The sequence below is a fragment of the Saccopteryx bilineata genome, chromosome 1, assembly GCF_036850765.1.
Source record: "Saccopteryx bilineata isolate mSacBil1 chromosome 1, mSacBil1_pri_phased_curated, whole genome shotgun sequence".
In the NCBI taxonomy this organism is placed as follows: Eukaryota; Metazoa; Chordata; class Mammalia; order Chiroptera; family Emballonuridae; genus Saccopteryx; species Saccopteryx bilineata.
Window position 1 is genome coordinate 366,306,492 of NC_089490.1, and position 8,123 is coordinate 366,314,614.

The following is an 8,123-nucleotide window of genomic DNA, read 5'->3' on the forward strand; positions in this document are numbered from 1 at the left end:
TTCCATAGTGTATATGTGCCACATCTTCTCTATCCAGTCATCTATTGACGGGCTTTTTGGTTGTTTCCATGTCCTGGCCACTGTGAACAATGCTGCAATGAACATGGGGCTGCATGTGTCTTTACGTATCAATGTTTCTGAGTTTTGGGGGTATATACCCAGTAGAGGGATTGCTGGGTCATAAGGTAGTTCTATTTTCAGTTTTTTGAGGAACCACCATACTTTCTTCCATAATGCTAAAAGGCACTTCTGAGTCGGTTCTAGAAGGCACACTAGGCTGGAGAGGGAGAGAGGGAGGGAGCTTGTCAGGAGAAAGAAGCCCCGGTGGGGGTAATGGCTCGGCCCAGTCAGTGGTGGGATTCAAATAATTTAACAACCAATTCTCGGCCCTAATGATCATTTTAAGTATAAAAAAAAGATATACCAAAAGGTAGTTTATTATTTAATACTTAAATAAGAACAATAAAAGAGGTACACAAAACTAGATTATGAGTTTTAAAATATTAATGAAATAATATTAAATATTAAATAATACCTGACAAAAAACAATAAAACTGTTATGTAAGATATTTCCATATTGCTTCTTGATTGGCATTCTTACTTTTCACCTATGGACAGAATTAACATCACTATAGGCGATTAGAACATGCTGTTGCGCAGATGAAGGTTAACAAAGAGTAAGGAATGTAAATTTGCAATTTCCACCTTAGAGAGAACCTGATTACAAATGGCATTTTAACAACTGGTTCACCAAACTCAACAAAAAATTAGGTATCGTTTCTGCTGAACAGTGCGAACCAGCTGAATCCCACCACTCGCTCTGCCCTGAGCTTACTGTGAGGCTGGTGGTGAGTCTCCACCTCTCTCTGGGACTCACCTTCCTCAATTCCTTCAAGTGAAAAATCATGCGGGCTCAGGAGCCAGCTGCCTAGGTTTAAAGCCAGGCTTCATCACTCCTGATCTGTGTGCTTTATCAAATTACTTACCCTCTGGACCTAAGACTTCTCCTATGTGAAAGGGAGGTAATGGTACCTAACTTTCAGAGTTGCTGTGAGGATTAAATGAGATAATGCATGTTAAAACACTTTTGACAGTGCCTGGCACATGCAAAGCACTATTATAAAAAAGGATGATGATGATGATGATGATGACGACGACAACTGTGTTGGACTCGTTTAGTGGGTTGTAAATCTAAAGCCATGGAACCTTTCTTCCAACAGATTTGGAACTTCGGTGTGTAAGAAAGTTCACATTGGGCTCTTCAGACTGAAGCAGATGGATGGAGACCCTGAACCGGGGCCCTTGGCATCCGCCTTTCCAAGGGCTGTCTCCCACCTGCCCAGGCACTTTCTCAGAACCTTAGGCTCCAGAAAACCCAGAATCTCTGAGGTCCCTCTCAGCAGCCCCTTTTCATCTAATTCTTCCTTCTGAAGCATGAGTATATGTCTGGAAAAGCTGTCCTTTACAGGTCAAAGCCCATTTTCCAAATGCACCAGCTGAGCCAGGCCCCAGGGACAGCCTGGCAAAGGCAAAACTGAAGTCAACATGAGAGGTCAGGAAGTTATTCAGGCAACAGCGCTGACTGCAAAGACCTGCAGACAGCCAATACTTCACGTGTTATGTCCATGGGTTTTTATTTAAGGAATTTTTGATGGTGTGATTAATTCCACTACCAACCAAAGTCACCTTAGTGCCTCCAAAACTTGAGTCAAGACTTGTTTTCAAGATAGGCTTTTGTAAAAGATCCCATGTTTAATTTACAATTGTTCTGTCTGCCAGCCTTGTCACAGTTTTCTTAGTTGGGCTGTTTTGCTCTCCACTTGAATACAGACATACTGATGACATACTTCATCAAGTATCCCATTAGCATCTTTGGAATCTACTTTCTTCATCTAATTCACTTCAGGGCTCTAGATCTAAACTGTATTGTTCCTTAATCCATTGCTAATATTGTGGTTGTGTTACATCCCATGACATTAGCAAAATGTTACAGGTCTCATCGTCACCATTGCAATAAATTTATTGTGATGCATAGCCTGAGTCTCCACTTAACCCCATTAACAATCTCTGGACACCATGATCAACAGTGCCCAGTCTCATCAAGAAGGAGGCTTCACCTCCACATCTGTTTAGAGAAGTTATGCAGATGTGACTGTCTCCACCGGTCACAGTCCAGTTTCTCATCCTTTTGCCTTTAGCTAGTCAGCACTGCCATTGCCCTGTGAGTGCTTGTCTCCCTTCTCCCCTTAGGGCAGCGGTTCTCAACCTGTGGGTCGCGACCCCAGCGGAGTAGAACGACCAAAACACAGGGGTCGCGTAAAGCCATCGGAAAATGCATATTTTAAAAATGTATTGTGTAATAAATATGTATTTTCCGATGGCTTTAGGCGACCCCTGTGTTTTGGTCGTTCGACCCCCATCAGGGTCACGACCCACAGGTTGAGAACCGCTGCCTTAGGGACTGTGTCTTGTTCTTTCACCTCCAACCCTAGCTCAGGTGCCCAATAAATTGATACTGGATTGATCAAATGGAATTGAATATGGACACCTCTATGGGGCTGATTCAGCAATGACTCAGACAGACTGGATTCTGGCTACAAAGGAGTTATTATCAGGGAGGGAAGATAAGTAAGGACAAGTGTAATAAGGTTCAGGACTTATTATTACCAGTTAAAATTCCAAAACCCAGTATAACTGTTGTGGGTGCTCGCCCCCCACAAGAGGCAGGGGTTTGCCTTCAGGATCTGCTAGCACTGGGCCTTGGGAGGACCCTGGACAACATTATCTCAGTGTCCAAAATGAAAGAGCTCCTTGCTTCCTGGGACCTCAGAGCCCACTGTGGAGTTCTGCCCAGCCTTTTCGGCATAAACAGAAGGCTGGTCCCTGTGTGTCCACTGTCTTATTGCACTTCAGACGATGGCCACGGCCGACTTTGGAGGCCACAGTGAGCAAAAGCTGAAAGAACAAATTCAAGATAATGCATGTCTCTAAATTAAAACAAAGGTAAAAATAGAAGAAAAAAAAAAGAACAATTCAGCCCCCAGCCTGGGCTCAGAGCCCATCTTCACTGACTGCCCTCTACTTTTCCGTCATTTGCACCTGCCTTTAGTCACATGCCAGTTGCTCCAAACACAGTGAGAGTTTTCCAAGTACTCCCATTCCTCAACAATCAGGTTCTCCCTGTCTGTAATGCCTTTTCTTGCACCACTATCCCCTTTTACACCTGCTGAGCTCCTATGCATTCTTCAAATCAAACCTAAATGCGGCCCTGGCCGGTTGGCTCAATGGTAGAGCGTTGGCCCAGTGTGTAGAAGTCCTGGGTTTGATTCCCAGTCAGGGCACACAGGAGAAGTGCCCATTTGCTTCTCCACCCTTCCCCCTCTCCTTCCTATTAAATCTCTCTCTTCCCCTCCTGCAGCCAAGGCTCCATTGGAGCAAAGTTGGCTCAGGCACTGAGGATGACTCCATGGCCTCTGTCTCAGGCACTGGAATGGCTCCAGCTACAACAGAGCAACACCACAGAGGGGCAGAGCATTGCACCCTGGTGGGCATGCAGGGTGGATCCCAGTAGGGCACATGCAGGAATCTGTCTGACTACCTCTCCACTTCTAACTTTGGAAAAATACAAAGAAAATAAAAAACACTTAAATACCACATCCTACAGGAAGCCTTCCTAGATCTCTGTAGGTGGAATATTTGTACTTCTCTCTTGACTGTGACCCCGTAGAACTTATACATGTATGACATTCTGCTTGGGTTTGAGTTAAATCTATTTCTCTCACTATGTTCTAAGCTCAATGAGGGCAAAGATTTTTATCTTACCAATCTCTGTACCTGCATGAGTGTGAGAAGTTCATGGATTTTGGCTCCAGTTACTAGGTCTTTCAGGATATGTGAACTTAGTTATCTAATGTGTTTGAATCTTAATATTCCAGTCTGTAAAATGGAAGTTAAAAAAAAACCCTTTTCTCATAAGCCTATTGTGAGCATTAAATAAGATGACTTGTATGAAGTGATAATGACAATGAAATTATAATAAGGAAAGCAAACATTGATTAAGTGCTCACTTAGGCACTGATTGAAGCTCTGTACAAGTAGCTCATGTAAAATAGATTTCCTCACACCTGTTAGATTGACTTTTATCAACAAGACAGGTAATAACAAATTTTGGAGAGAATGTGGGGGGAAAAGAAACCCTCATTCACTGCTAGTGGGAATGTAAAGAGTACAACCATTATGTAAGAAAGCATGGTGGTGGTTCCTCAAAAAAATTAAGAATAGAACTACCATATGACCCAGCAATCCCTCTACTGGGTATATACCCTCAAAACTCAAACATTGGTATGTAAAGACACATGCACCCCCATGTTCATTGCAGCACTATTCACAGTGGCCGAGACACGGAAACAACCAAACTGCCCCTCGATAGAGGATTCGATAAAGAAGATGTGGTACATATATACAATGTAATATTACTCAGCCATAAGAAATGATGACATAGTGACATTTATGACAACATGAGTGGACCTTGAGAACATTATACTGAGTGAAATAAGTAAATCAGAAAAAGCTAAGAACTGTATGATTTCACACATAGGTGGGATATAAAACTGAGACTCATGGATGTAGATAAAGGTGAAGTGGTTACCTGGGGGAAGGGGATGTTAGGGAGGAGAAGGGAGGAAGGGAGTAAAAAGGGACAAATATAAGATGATGGAAAATGATTTGACTTTGGGTGATGGGTATACAATATAATCAACAGTTCAAATGCTATAGAAATATTTACCTGAAACCAATGTACTCTTATTGATCAATGTCACCCTGTTAAATAATTTTCTAAATAAAATTTTTTAAAAAGTAGAGATTTTCAGGAAGTTACAAAATAGTACAGAGAGACCTTTTGTAGCCTTCACCCAGTTTTCTCCATATATATATATATGTATGTATGTATGTGTGTGTGTGTATGTGTGTGTGTGTGTGTATATGTAGTTAATAGTGCAGTATCAAAACCTGGAACCTGACATTGGCATAATGATGTATGAGTATAGTTCTGTGCTGTTTCGTCACTTGTTTAGATTTGTTTAACCATCAGCACAATCAAGATACAGAACGGTTTTCTCTCCACAACACTCTCCCTTGTGCTATCCCTTTATAGTAGCACCCACCCTCCTCTCTCCTACTGTCCTCAACTCTTGGCAACCATTAGATGTTTTCCATCTGCATAATTTTGTTATTTCAACAGTGTTATCTAGCTGGGATGACGCAGTCTGTGACCTTATGATACTGGAACTTTTTCACTCAGCATCATCCATCCAAGCTGTGTATGTCAGGAGTTCACCCCTTTGTTGTTGCTGACTAATATTCCATGGGACGGATGTACCATGGTTTAACCGTTGAAGCACATCTGGGTTATTGGCAATTTGGGGCTATTGCAAATAAAGCTGCTAGAAACATACCTGTCTAGGTTTTTATGTAAACATGTCTTTATTTCTCTGGGATAAATGCCCAGGAGTACAATTGTTGGTTTATATGGTAAGTGCATGTTTCAATTTTTAAGAAAGAGTCAACTGTTTCCTAGGTAGCTGTACCATTTTACATTCCTACTAGCAAGGTAGAAGTCATTTAGTCTCTCCACATCTTCACCAGCATTTGGTGTTACCACTGCTTTTCATTTTGTCTACTGTAATAGGTGCTTCGTGACTTCTCCTCGTGGCCTTATTTTGTATATCCCTAGTAGCTGGTGATGTCGAATATCTTTTCACATGCTTGTTCACCATTTGTATGTCTTCTTTGTCAAGTGTCTCTTCATGTCATTTGCCTATTTTCTAACTGAACTTTTTTTTGGTTGGTTTTTTAACTGAGGCATAATTGACAAAAAACATTAGTTTCAGGTGTACAACATGATTCAATATTTGTACATATTGTGAAATGGTTATCACAATAAGATTTACAGAATGATCATCACAATACAGAGTTATAGAATGTTTTTTCTTGTGGTAAGAACTTTTTAGATTTACTCTCTTAGCAACTTTTAAATATGCAGTACAATATTATTAACTGTAGTCACCATGTTGAACATCATATCTCTGTGGATTTTGTGTGTGTGTGTGTGTGTGTGTGTATGTGACAGAGACAGAGAGAGGGACAGATAGGGACAGACAGACAGGAAGGGACAGAGATGAGAAGCATCAATTCTTTGTTGTGGCACCTTAGTTGTTCATTGATTGCTTCCTCATATGTGTGACCCCTTGCTCGAGCCAGTGACCCTGGGCTCAAGCTGGTGAGCCTTGTTCAAATCAGATGAGCCCGCGCTCAAGCTGGCAACCTCAGGGTCTCAAACCAGGGTCCTCTGCATCCCAGTCTGACCCTCTATCCACTGTGCCACTGCCTGGTCAGGCATGGCGTATTTATTTTATAACTGGAAGTTTGTACCTTTGATTTCCTTCCCCCATTCACCCACCCCCAAATCCCCACCTCTGGCAACCCCTAATATTTTTCTCTTATCTGTGAACTTGGCTTTTTGTTTTGTTTTGGGATTTTGTTTTGCTTTGTTTTAGATTCCACATTTAAGTGAGATTATATAGTATTTATCTTTCTCTGTCTGACTTATTTCAGCAAAATGCCTGCAAGGTCCATCCATGTTGTTGCAAATAGAAGGATTTCCTTCTGCTTTATGTCTGAGTAATATTCCATTGTATCTATGTACCACATCTTCTTTATCCATTCATTCAACGATAGACACTTAGGTTTCTTCCATGCCTTGGTTGTAAATAATGCCACAATGAACAGGGGGGTATATATCTTTCAAATTAGTGCTTTCATTTTCTTTAGGTAAATGCCTAGATGTGGAATTGCTAGATCATATGGTACTTCTATTTTTAATTTTTTGAGAAACTTTCATACTGTTTTCCAAAGGGTCTGTACTTGTATTGTTTTTTATTGTAGAGTTCTGACAGTTCTTTATATATGCTTGAAATAAGTCCTTTGTTAGATATGTGGTTTGCACAGTTAGCTGCTTTAATCTTCATGCCAACCTATGAAGAGAATGCTAAGATCGTTCCCATTGACTTGATAAGGACATTGAGGCACTGGGTGGTTGTATCATGCCTGGCACACAGCCGGCGTGCAGCGAATAATCATTATTAGGTACTTATTTTGTGCCAGAATCTGCTTGTCTTAAGTGGAGTCCATCCAGAATAAGATCAGGCACGAAGACAAGGATACAGGTGCTCTGAATGATAGGCTCCATGCCTATGGAACTCAGGACAAAGGCACATCCGGCCCAGGACGCCTTGGTGGAAATGGTGGGGCTGCTGTAGTTAAGGATGGAAAGATGGAAGCTGAAGTCAGCAGTGAGTAGAGGGACTTAATGTCAGGTCAGCAGCCCCATTATCAGGCTGAGAAGTTGAGGTACAAGCATTCGAACAGACCTCTCTCTGTCTGAAAGTCCTAGTAAACCTGCTGTTCACGGGCATCCTGTCCCTTTCCTGTGCCACCGGTTTGATGAACAGCTGGCCAGTTTCTTCCACAGGGGATTTATTTTAAGGGAGAGGATTTCTCCCATGCCTGCCCTTTCCAGGGTGCCAAGAGGCTGCCGGCTATCATGGGGAGCACAAGGCCAGGATTCGGAATGCGGGGTGCTGGTCCCAGCCTGGCAGTGAACAGTATCGGCATCAAATGCTTTCCTCCCCTGAACTTCCCATCTCCACATCTGCAAAATGGGAGTGACAGTGCAAGCTAGCTGGCAGGCGCTTCTGTGGACTAAAAGGAGTGCCGAGGCTGAGAGCAGGCTTTCGTAACACACACGGCTTCAGAACGGAGTTCTCCCCTTTCTATCTATGACTTTGAGCAAGGTGCTTAACTTTTCTAAGCCTCAGTTACCTTACCTAGGACATGGGGACAATCACAGCTTCTACCTTACAGGGTTTGGGGTGAAGATTAAACGAGATGATACATACAAAGCGTTTGCACAGATCCTATCTCAAGATGAACATGATTCATACAGACTATATTGGATGCTTATTTTGTGCCAGATCCACTTGTCTTGAGTTCATCCGAAATAAGATTAGACACCAAGACAAGGAGACAGGAGCAAGAAGTCTATTTGGGAGGGGATCCCAGGA

At 42.2% G+C, this 8,123-nt stretch overlaps 1 non-coding gene across 1 annotated transcript; it reads right to left on the reverse strand.

The window, feature by feature from the left end:
- Nucleotides 1-1,982: 1,982 nt before the first annotated feature.
- LOC136321224 (small nucleolar RNA SNORA1) lies at nt 1,983-2,113 on the reverse strand. The gene has a single exon (XR_010728502.1). It is a non-coding gene; the product is annotated as a small nucleolar RNA SNORA1 (small nucleolar RNA).
- Between the last annotated feature and the right edge of the window lie 6,010 nt (nt 2,114-8,123).